The sequence below is a fragment of the Parus major genome, chromosome 13 (assembly GCF_001522545.3).
Source record: "Parus major isolate Abel chromosome 13, Parus_major1.1, whole genome shotgun sequence".
In the NCBI taxonomy this organism is placed as follows: Eukaryota; Metazoa; Chordata; class Aves; order Passeriformes; family Paridae; genus Parus; species Parus major.
The window spans coordinates 14,328,427-14,337,411 of NC_031782.1; positions in this window are offsets into that span (position 1 = coordinate 14,328,427).

Sequence of the window (8,985 nt, forward strand, 5' to 3'; positions counted from 1 at the left end):
CAGTTAGACATTTAAGTACAAAGAACTTTTAAGGAGTACCTGCACTTCCAGGCCTCAAATTTCTTGCGGTTACTGAGTATCAATACGGTTCACATAGTATATTGGAGGAGCAGAGCAGAGATTCAGAGTTTCAAAAGGCCTTTAATTCTCAAATACAGGTTCTGAAAGTCTTGTAGTCAAAGCTAAAAAGGGAATAGCATTTAACTAGATAAGGGATTGCAATACTCAAGATCACAATGTCTTGAGAGTAATCACTTAAGCAAATTCATCTTGTAAACTGCACAGAATCCACGCCTCAAGAGTTAAAATGTTAATGTTAAAATTTGCTAAGTGTGTAAAAACCAGCCTCAGCAGAAGACATTAGGTAATGAATGTCTGCTGTAATTAAGACTTGCACACTTTTCCTCCCCAAGAAGTGATGGGATTTTCCTGATGAGCAGTTTCCAGGTTGAGCACTGGAAGCAGCCAAATGAATCATCTCTTCCCCTAAACCTGGCAATTGATGACTCTTCTTTCACATCAGGGTTTTATTAGTCTTTGCTTTCAAAGCCAGTGCACAGCACAACATCCACTGCCACAGAAACCCAAGGAATCAATGAAGACCTAAATTCTTAATTTCAGCAGTTGTCACTGCCTGACACAAATAAGTCTTTTCTAAATGTACCTCTTAAAAGCACCCTTACACATCAATAAAGTCATGATATCAGACATACTTGCTACTTTTTGCATAATAATAGCCTTTGGGAGTAGCCTTGATGGTAATTCTAGATGAAACCAGTTTCAGTCTAACTTTCATCACAGGGCTATGATACTTCATGAAACAGCACTTCAGAATCAAGCAAACCTCTGAAAAAAAATCAGTTGCAGGTAAAGTTCACAAGAGATGGACACAAAAAGCCCAGCTTAGTGTCTGTAACAAAGCTTTACATCTTCAATTTTGATAACCTTTTAATTAATCATGCAACTAACAAAATAATACTTCACATCACTGAGCAGACCTCAAGGAAACAAAAGGGCTTTACTTCCTGTGAAAGTCAGTTTTACCATCCAATACTCTTTGTAAGATAACAGTAAAAAGTAGCAATTGCTTGTGTTTCACAAGTTGTGTTTTTTTCCCCACCCCCCCCCCACCCCTTTTTTCATATATTTTTGCAACTCAAGGCAGATCAGAAAGATCAGATTAGTCTGTGAATATATTTTGAAACAAGTAAATGGGAGATATGTGGTATATAATTATTTACTGTGAAAAAACACTACCTGTCCTGTATTGTCATTTAGATTTGATTAAATCACTTGTGGGAAATGATGCAGCAGTGAAGAAAAGCTTAGAAAGACGTGATACAGAAAAAAATCATTATCTTCATAATCAGACATTTAATCAGCAAGGAATTGTTGCAGGTACAGAGAACATGACTCTGTAACGTGATTAAAGCTAATCATGGTTAGTGGTAAATTAAATCAAGTCACTGAGGAGCTACAGAAATCTCTCACTAATATTGTGGAAGGGGCAACCAGACAGGAGCAGGAAAGAGCCAACACAACAGCCAAGCCCTTCAGTTGCAACACAACTGAAGCTGACTGAGAAATTAAATATACAATTAAATTGATACCAGAAGAGAAACAGTACCAGTTCTGATCCACCCTGCCGTATTTTCATAGCAGAGGGGGAAAACATTTTCACAGCACAAGGGACAAACACAGCCTTCAACTTGAGGTCCAAACCACACTGAACATACTTTATATGGGGAAAGAACACCTGTCTCACCATCTTGGATAGATGATGCACTGTGCAGCAAAAAATGGCACATTCAATGCTCTCCTCATGATTTCATCTGGTTCAGCAGCATTTAAACTGCAATAAGACTTCAGCTGGCAATTATTTTGTATTAACTAGCAGGATTTTCATTTTTTACAGCTCTTTTTAAAAAGAAACATTTAGTGGTCTCTCTGTGAGAAACTTTATTAGAAGAATTTCCCTCCGAAGTTACTGAAAACTGAGCAACACAGAACTATACAGGCACAACAGCCTTACCTCACTCAACCCTGAATAATGAAATACAAAGTCTAAAGACAAAGCACAAACCTGCCATAAAAGCACCTAATTTAAATAGTCCCACAAATACAACAAATACTAAGACATTAGAAGGGAGTAAAACTAACTAAACATCATTAATGCAAACCTCACAAACAGCAGATATAAAAATCCACATTAATGACAAAATAAAAAAAGTTTTGATGAGACACTGAAGCCCAGTGGAACTTGTATTCTGATTTTAGATTACTCATAAGAAATGGGGATAGGCAAGACCCAGCTCAGCAGGCAGCCTTCCTGCAGGAATCTGTCCCTCTCTCCCCTATTCCCTCATTTCCTAACCAAGTTCCCTGCATTGGACACATCAGATCATAGAACAGGTCTCTGCTATTTTATCTGTCAAGAAACGTTGTCTGCTGTTGTTAACCTTAATCCATAAACCCTCTTCATAATCTCTCTTGATATGAATCTCTGTCTATGAGAAGTCAAGAGCAGTAATTGTCAACATTTATCACAGTATCAAAGAAAATCTGACCTTTTCACTTGGAGAAAGATAGTGTCACCCCATGGTTCATGATTTAAATCAGCAATGTGCTTTAAAATTGCCATTTCCAGAAGTATTTCTAAAGTCTTATTACTCATCTAAACATGATAATTTAAACCAAAGCCAGATTCCAGCTGCTCAAATCAGCACACACAATTTAAAACAGATCCTGAGACTACAAAGACGTTCTGCATACCACAGGAAAAAAAGAAGCTTATTGTAATTTTAATATTACTATTCTTTGATATAAACAGTGTGAAAAAATCTGTTAACAATTAAAATAAAGAGCATTTGACCTCAAGTGCCTGACAGAAGTTAACTATGTTCTCATTGCTATGATCATAATAAACAGTTATTTAATGAAGACATGCATAAGCATCCTAACTTGTAGTTCAGGGTTTAGATGCATATTTAGTATGGGAATCCTAATTTCTGCTGAAGACCTAAAATAAAATAGCCAAAAGATTTTTACTGCTTAGCTACCCTTGAAAAGGCACCTTTGACCACACAAGAAAGGCTGCAATGCCTGTCACAGGACTATTACCACATTTAGGGTTTACCAAAACTATTAAGAAGTTTAACAAACAGCTTCAAAACACATAAACACACAGGGACTTTTTAATTTGCTACTACCCAAGATGAAAATAGAACAAAACCAATAAGCAAATACTACAGAAGCTATAAAAATGTAAGGAAATTAAGTTGAAATTAATCTTTTGGTAATATTATTGCCTAGCTACCCAGAGTACACCATCATTTATAATAAGAGAATCCAGGTAACTCTCACTTGATTTTTTCAGTTGCACCCATTTATGTTTGAACAACCCTTTCACCTTACTCATCATTAGTGAGACTCTAACAAGAAGTGCTGCTTCCCTTCACACTGAACTAATTAGCAGAAAGTAGCACCCCAGCAATTTATCTTAAGCCATTCTATAATGGGGCAGAGTCAGTCCATAAAAACTGGCTCTGAGTGCTGAAGAAAGTGGTGATTTTGCTGCTCTCCTAATTCTGAGCCAATCCTTAGAGGCAATATTTTAACAAGAGTGTTTTAGTGCACAGAACCATTCACATTTCTCCTTTAAGTTAAGGAAACTTCTACAGGCCATTGCTGCTGAGGTCTTCTATGAGAATTTGCTCTAATTCATGCTGGCATTTTTTTTAGTTAACATTGCCCAAATTAAGACTTCAACAAGAACGTACATGCAATTTGATATTTTAGCAGGATTGGTATAGTGATAATGGTTTGCTCAAGAGATACTTTTAAACCTAAAAAAAAAAATCTCAGGTGAATCTCAGTAGATTATCCAGGCTAAACTGGGCTAAAGCAAGACTTTGCAAAGTTTAACACACTGCTTCACACCAAGTGCCACATTAAGTTCCATGGCTGAGAAACTTTTTGGAGCATACATTTTAGGCCATTCAATAACACAATTTTCTGTGGAAACAGATCAATTCTATTACTAAGTACTAAAATCATAGACACAAAGCAGCAAATATGGTTCCAGGCCATCTTCACTGAGGCATTTTGTGAGATCTTGCACTTGAGATGAAATAGTTTTATATTTTGAGATAAAGCATGAATATTTAACAATGAAATAAAAGCCAGTTGTGTTTAGAATTAAAACTAGGCTCTAAGCTGTTGATCTGCCAGTAAAGTAATTAATTGGTATAATTACATAGAAAATGAAACTGGGATTCTCAATGTCAGAATATTTTACCCAGCTAAGCAAATAGAAAGAACAAAGAACATATTTAAGTGATTAGACCCTTCTGTTTCATCTCTCTAAACTGCCCCATTTGACTCAATCATGTTCACTTCATTACTTTTATTTTTCATTTTGCATTCAAAAATAAGTACAAGGGGAAAACAATTACACTAAGGAAAAAATATTCAAACCACCACAAAAAGGCTAGGGGTTGTTTGGTTTTTTACAAACATTTTCCAGACACTTTGGAAACATCTATCTGCTTTGTGCAGAGACTTAACAGGTCAGGTCATTTCAGCCCAGCAGTCCCAGAATGAGACTGGCCAGTGCTGAGGGTGAAGATGCAGTTGAAGACTGGCAGGGGAAGCAGGCAGCTGAAGATAAAAGTGGTGCCTACAGGACTGAAAACTCCCTCAAAGCCATCAAACTCTACATCTGCTACTTCTTTATAGAACCAGAGACCAGATACTTTTAATTTAGTTAACTTCTAAAGCATCAATTTTTACCTGATTTAGGTGGTCTAATGACATGTTACCCAGCTCTACAGTTAGAGCAGAGCCACACAGCCCCAAACAAGATCAGCCAAGTTCCCTCAGGAATAACAAGGCATCCCACAGGGTTTAGCTAATAAAAGGTGGGAGTTCACCCTTGAAGGGGGATGGAGTAGGGCAGGGCTTGAGGTGAAAAGTAAAAATCAAAGGTTTCGATAAAACAAAAAAATCCTTGTTAAAAGCAGTCTTAGAAACAGATAGCCTAGAACAGAAACAAAGCTAAACTAGTACAATTCAATTCACTACTCTCTTATTACAACTTACAATAAATATACTCAACAAAGTAGCACTTCAAAACCCAATAGCAGCTGGGTTCTACAATTCTACAATTTAATCTTTTAATTTCTGTAGAGCAACAGACCCCAACCCACAAAAACATAACTAATGACTTTTCATGCTTTTGTATATATCTTTTTCTAGAAGACCTAAGTTAATCTCTAAACATAACCCCCATTACAAATAAAACCACCATTATAAACAAGACACAGATAACTTATAACACTCTTAGCCTGAACATTTCATGACACCATCTTCCACTAAAAGCTGGCCTCAAAAGTAAAATACACTTTTTAAGCCATTATTTTAGCAGTGATTTACAGCTCTTTTAACTTACTACCTTTTACTTTTGTTTTGAATTTTTCTTTATTATCGTAAGCATCAGAAAGATATAGCACTAACTAGCATTATCAAAGTTAATTAATAGATAAAAACCAATGGAATAGAGATTTATAAAAACTCTAACGCAATCATACCACACACTACATTTTAAAAGGCTGCTTAAGAAGAGCTACACTAAGAAAAATATCATATAAGTAGCTTAATATATTTTACAAATAAACTCTACACATTTTAACAAAAGAGATAGTAAAAGAAAAAACAAATACTTTGCTTTTTATAGCCCCTAACACAGCACACCTAAACCATCACAATTCTAGGGGAAGTCAGGCTCTTTTATAGCAGACCTGAAACAAACTCCAGGTAAAAGCTATTGATGGTGAAAAAGCTAATGACTTCCAGCTGGAAAAACTGATTAAACTTTTTATTCAATTTGATTTGAAATTCACAGTGACAGTACTAAAGTTTCCATCCAGAATATAGCTGATGACCTGGATGATATTTAATTGAATTAAAATTAAACACAATCCCTTTGTCCAACCGTTTAGCGACGGCAGAAAACAAAAGTGCAGCCGTGACAATTAATTTGAACCGTGCCTTTGCTCAAAAGGAAGCAATGTTAATTGATGAGATAATTTTTCCCGTTAATATTTGATGCTTTGGATTGCTCGGGTTCGGCTCCCGGGACGGGGCAGGGAAGCGGCAGCGGGAGCCGCAATGGTGCGGGACGGCCGCCAGGTGGGGCCGGAGACCGCGGCATTCCCGGGAATAAAGGGAATAAAAACCTGAGGCTAAAGTGAATTGCGGCTGTAAAACTGACTGCAATAGAGAGCTCTGCTATTAGTGGGTATGAAAAACACCCACATGGAAACTGCAATAATCTATAAGGCGTTTCAGAGAACGGTAATTTTTTGGGTTAATTCATGGTTGTGCAATTAGAAGGGTTGATGATGGTGCCTGTATGAATATTTTTACATCACAAAATGTGATGTATTAAGTATTTAAGTATTGGTTTCATGCTGTTGCCAAAGAGGAGAGAAGCATTTAAACACTATTTTAGCTGCATATCGGTGCAATAAAATGAGTGTGAACTTGTGTCAACTAAGTGATCTCTAAATATAAGGAAAAAAGAAGTGAGGATTCTGACCCACCATTGTGGGATTATTGGATATGCAGGGTATGAAGTTCAAGTGGCTTTTTGAGATACTGCTAAAAGAAAAGTTAAAATAACTTTGAGTCACAAACACTCTGGGTTCTATTGCATGTGGATTTGGCAACCTTGTTGCCAAACTCAGGGGATTGACTGATCCCCTGAGTTACCGGATATAAACCAACAAAAAAATTAACTCCCTGGGGTTAGCATAAAACTTGCATTGTTATTTTGTTGTTTTTAGCAACATCTTGTAATTCGGACTTTAACCATGGGTATTTGAAGAATATTAAAGATGCATCAAATTTTACCCTTTCTTTTAAGAATATATTACACACTGAAGATAGTATATTTTCATAACTGGGTTCCTTGATTACATGAATTCAGGAAGGTCATTGTGAGGCTCCTGTCCCATTCAAACAAGCAGTAAAAATGTGACCGATCTAAACAAAAGCAATGGAAAGGTTTCATAAGGGAATTACAAAGCTGAGAGTTTTTGTAACCCTCACACCCACTTGATAGATTTTGCAGTGATCACATGTGGCCACAGAAGGCTATTTAAGGTCAGACTGGTAAGAAAAAAACTAAGTAAAGACGTGTTTTGCTAACAAAGTGAGACAGAGTGATTTGGATGAGGTCAGTGTCTAATAGTTTAGAGAGGATTAGAAACAGTCACTGGTGCTCAATCTGTTGCTGTAATTACTGAGCTACTGGAGTTCCTCACAGAACAACTCAGGTATTGGTATTACTGCTCTTGGTATTCACGGTAATAAATTAAAACATATTAATATTCAGGCTTCTGTTTAATGGAAGGTGAAAGTGTCCCGTCTCAAAAAAGCAGAACATTTTCATATTTACCTGCTGAAAAATCTGGGTAGAGTTGAACCTGGGCTTTTACAAAGCTGTGCTAGCAAATAACATGGCATTAAGTTGTGCAGCTTTAAGTGTTCTTAAATAATGAAGTGCAAAATCATGTAAAAACAAACAAATAAACCACACTCTAATGCTCCAGTAAGTTTTTATTGTGGTGAAGCCTGGGTCAGCTGCGCCAAAATGAGGGGCAGTAATCAGCACTTGTCACCAGACTGCTGGAACTCCCTCGCTCAGTGGAGCAGTTGGCATCTCAGTTAGTACAGGCACAGTTAGTAAAACATTCGTCAGCTCATATGTTACCCTGAGCAATTAGCAGGGAAAGACCAAGAGGGCTTTTTTAACTCGTTGGTTTTTATGCAGATAAAAGCAACAAGCCTCCTCCTCAGAGAGGGAAAAAACCCATCAACACATTTACTTGCTGCAATTAATCCCTTACTTATGTGGAGTTCTTGCCTGCTGGTAGATAAGACTCACAAAATATGGATTTCCATTTTACACAGGGTCAGCAGTGCAGAGATTTAATTAAGTGTGCTGATACAAGATGTCAATAAACAAAACTACACAAACTCCACACTTACGAAACATTTATGCTTCAGTAGCTACTGGATTTGTAGAATCTCTAAAGGGCAGTCAGTGGTTGTTGCTGAGGATGAAGCAGGAGAAGAGTTCCTAACAGCAAATTTATGGTTACAATAGCAATCTAGGGACTAAATATAATGTAAGCCAAAAAGAAACATGAAAAGTGACAGTCTTCTCATAGATAAGTGTGACAAAAGTATTTGTATCCATAAAGCCATATTGACCACAATCAATGGACATACTGACCTTGTCATTCTGTGTTCTTCTTAGAGTCCCTTATAGTGAAATCCAGCTAAGGAATCCTGGTGAATATCAGAATTCGATATTGTAACACCAGGGAATGGTCCTGCAGCATTCTGGCAAGATGGTCACTCCACTTGACAAATTGCTAACAGCTTGTTAGCAAGCCATGCCTGTATTTTCTATTCACAAGTTGTAGATATGGTCTGTAAGACTGTTCTAGTGATTGCCATTTCAGCAAGGGGAAGAAGTCTGAAGATAATGGATTTTTAAAATAATGGATTAGTTACTTTGTATCTAAGCTCCTAACTGTACTTTAAAGCATAAATGGAAATTCTAAGCTGAGGAAAATATTATGGAGTGTGCTAATTTATTTCATATATTAAATATCAGCCATCATAGATAACTGTGGAACCAAAGAGGGGGAAGCAGAAGCTATTCTCTTTTATAATTTAGCAGGCCAGGAGGGTGCAGTAACCATGTTAATACCCAGCATTTACAATGTATTTTACTTTTTTCCAAGATGTACTCACTATGGGGGGAGTTATATGGATTTGTTAATTAAGTCACTGTTATCCGTATTTTAAAACAAGGAGGTTTAGCTGTGGGTATTTGGAGTGGTTAATCACACAGTGAACACAGCAGAATCAGGATTAGAACAGGATTGTCTCGTTTCCTGTCCCTGTTTTAAT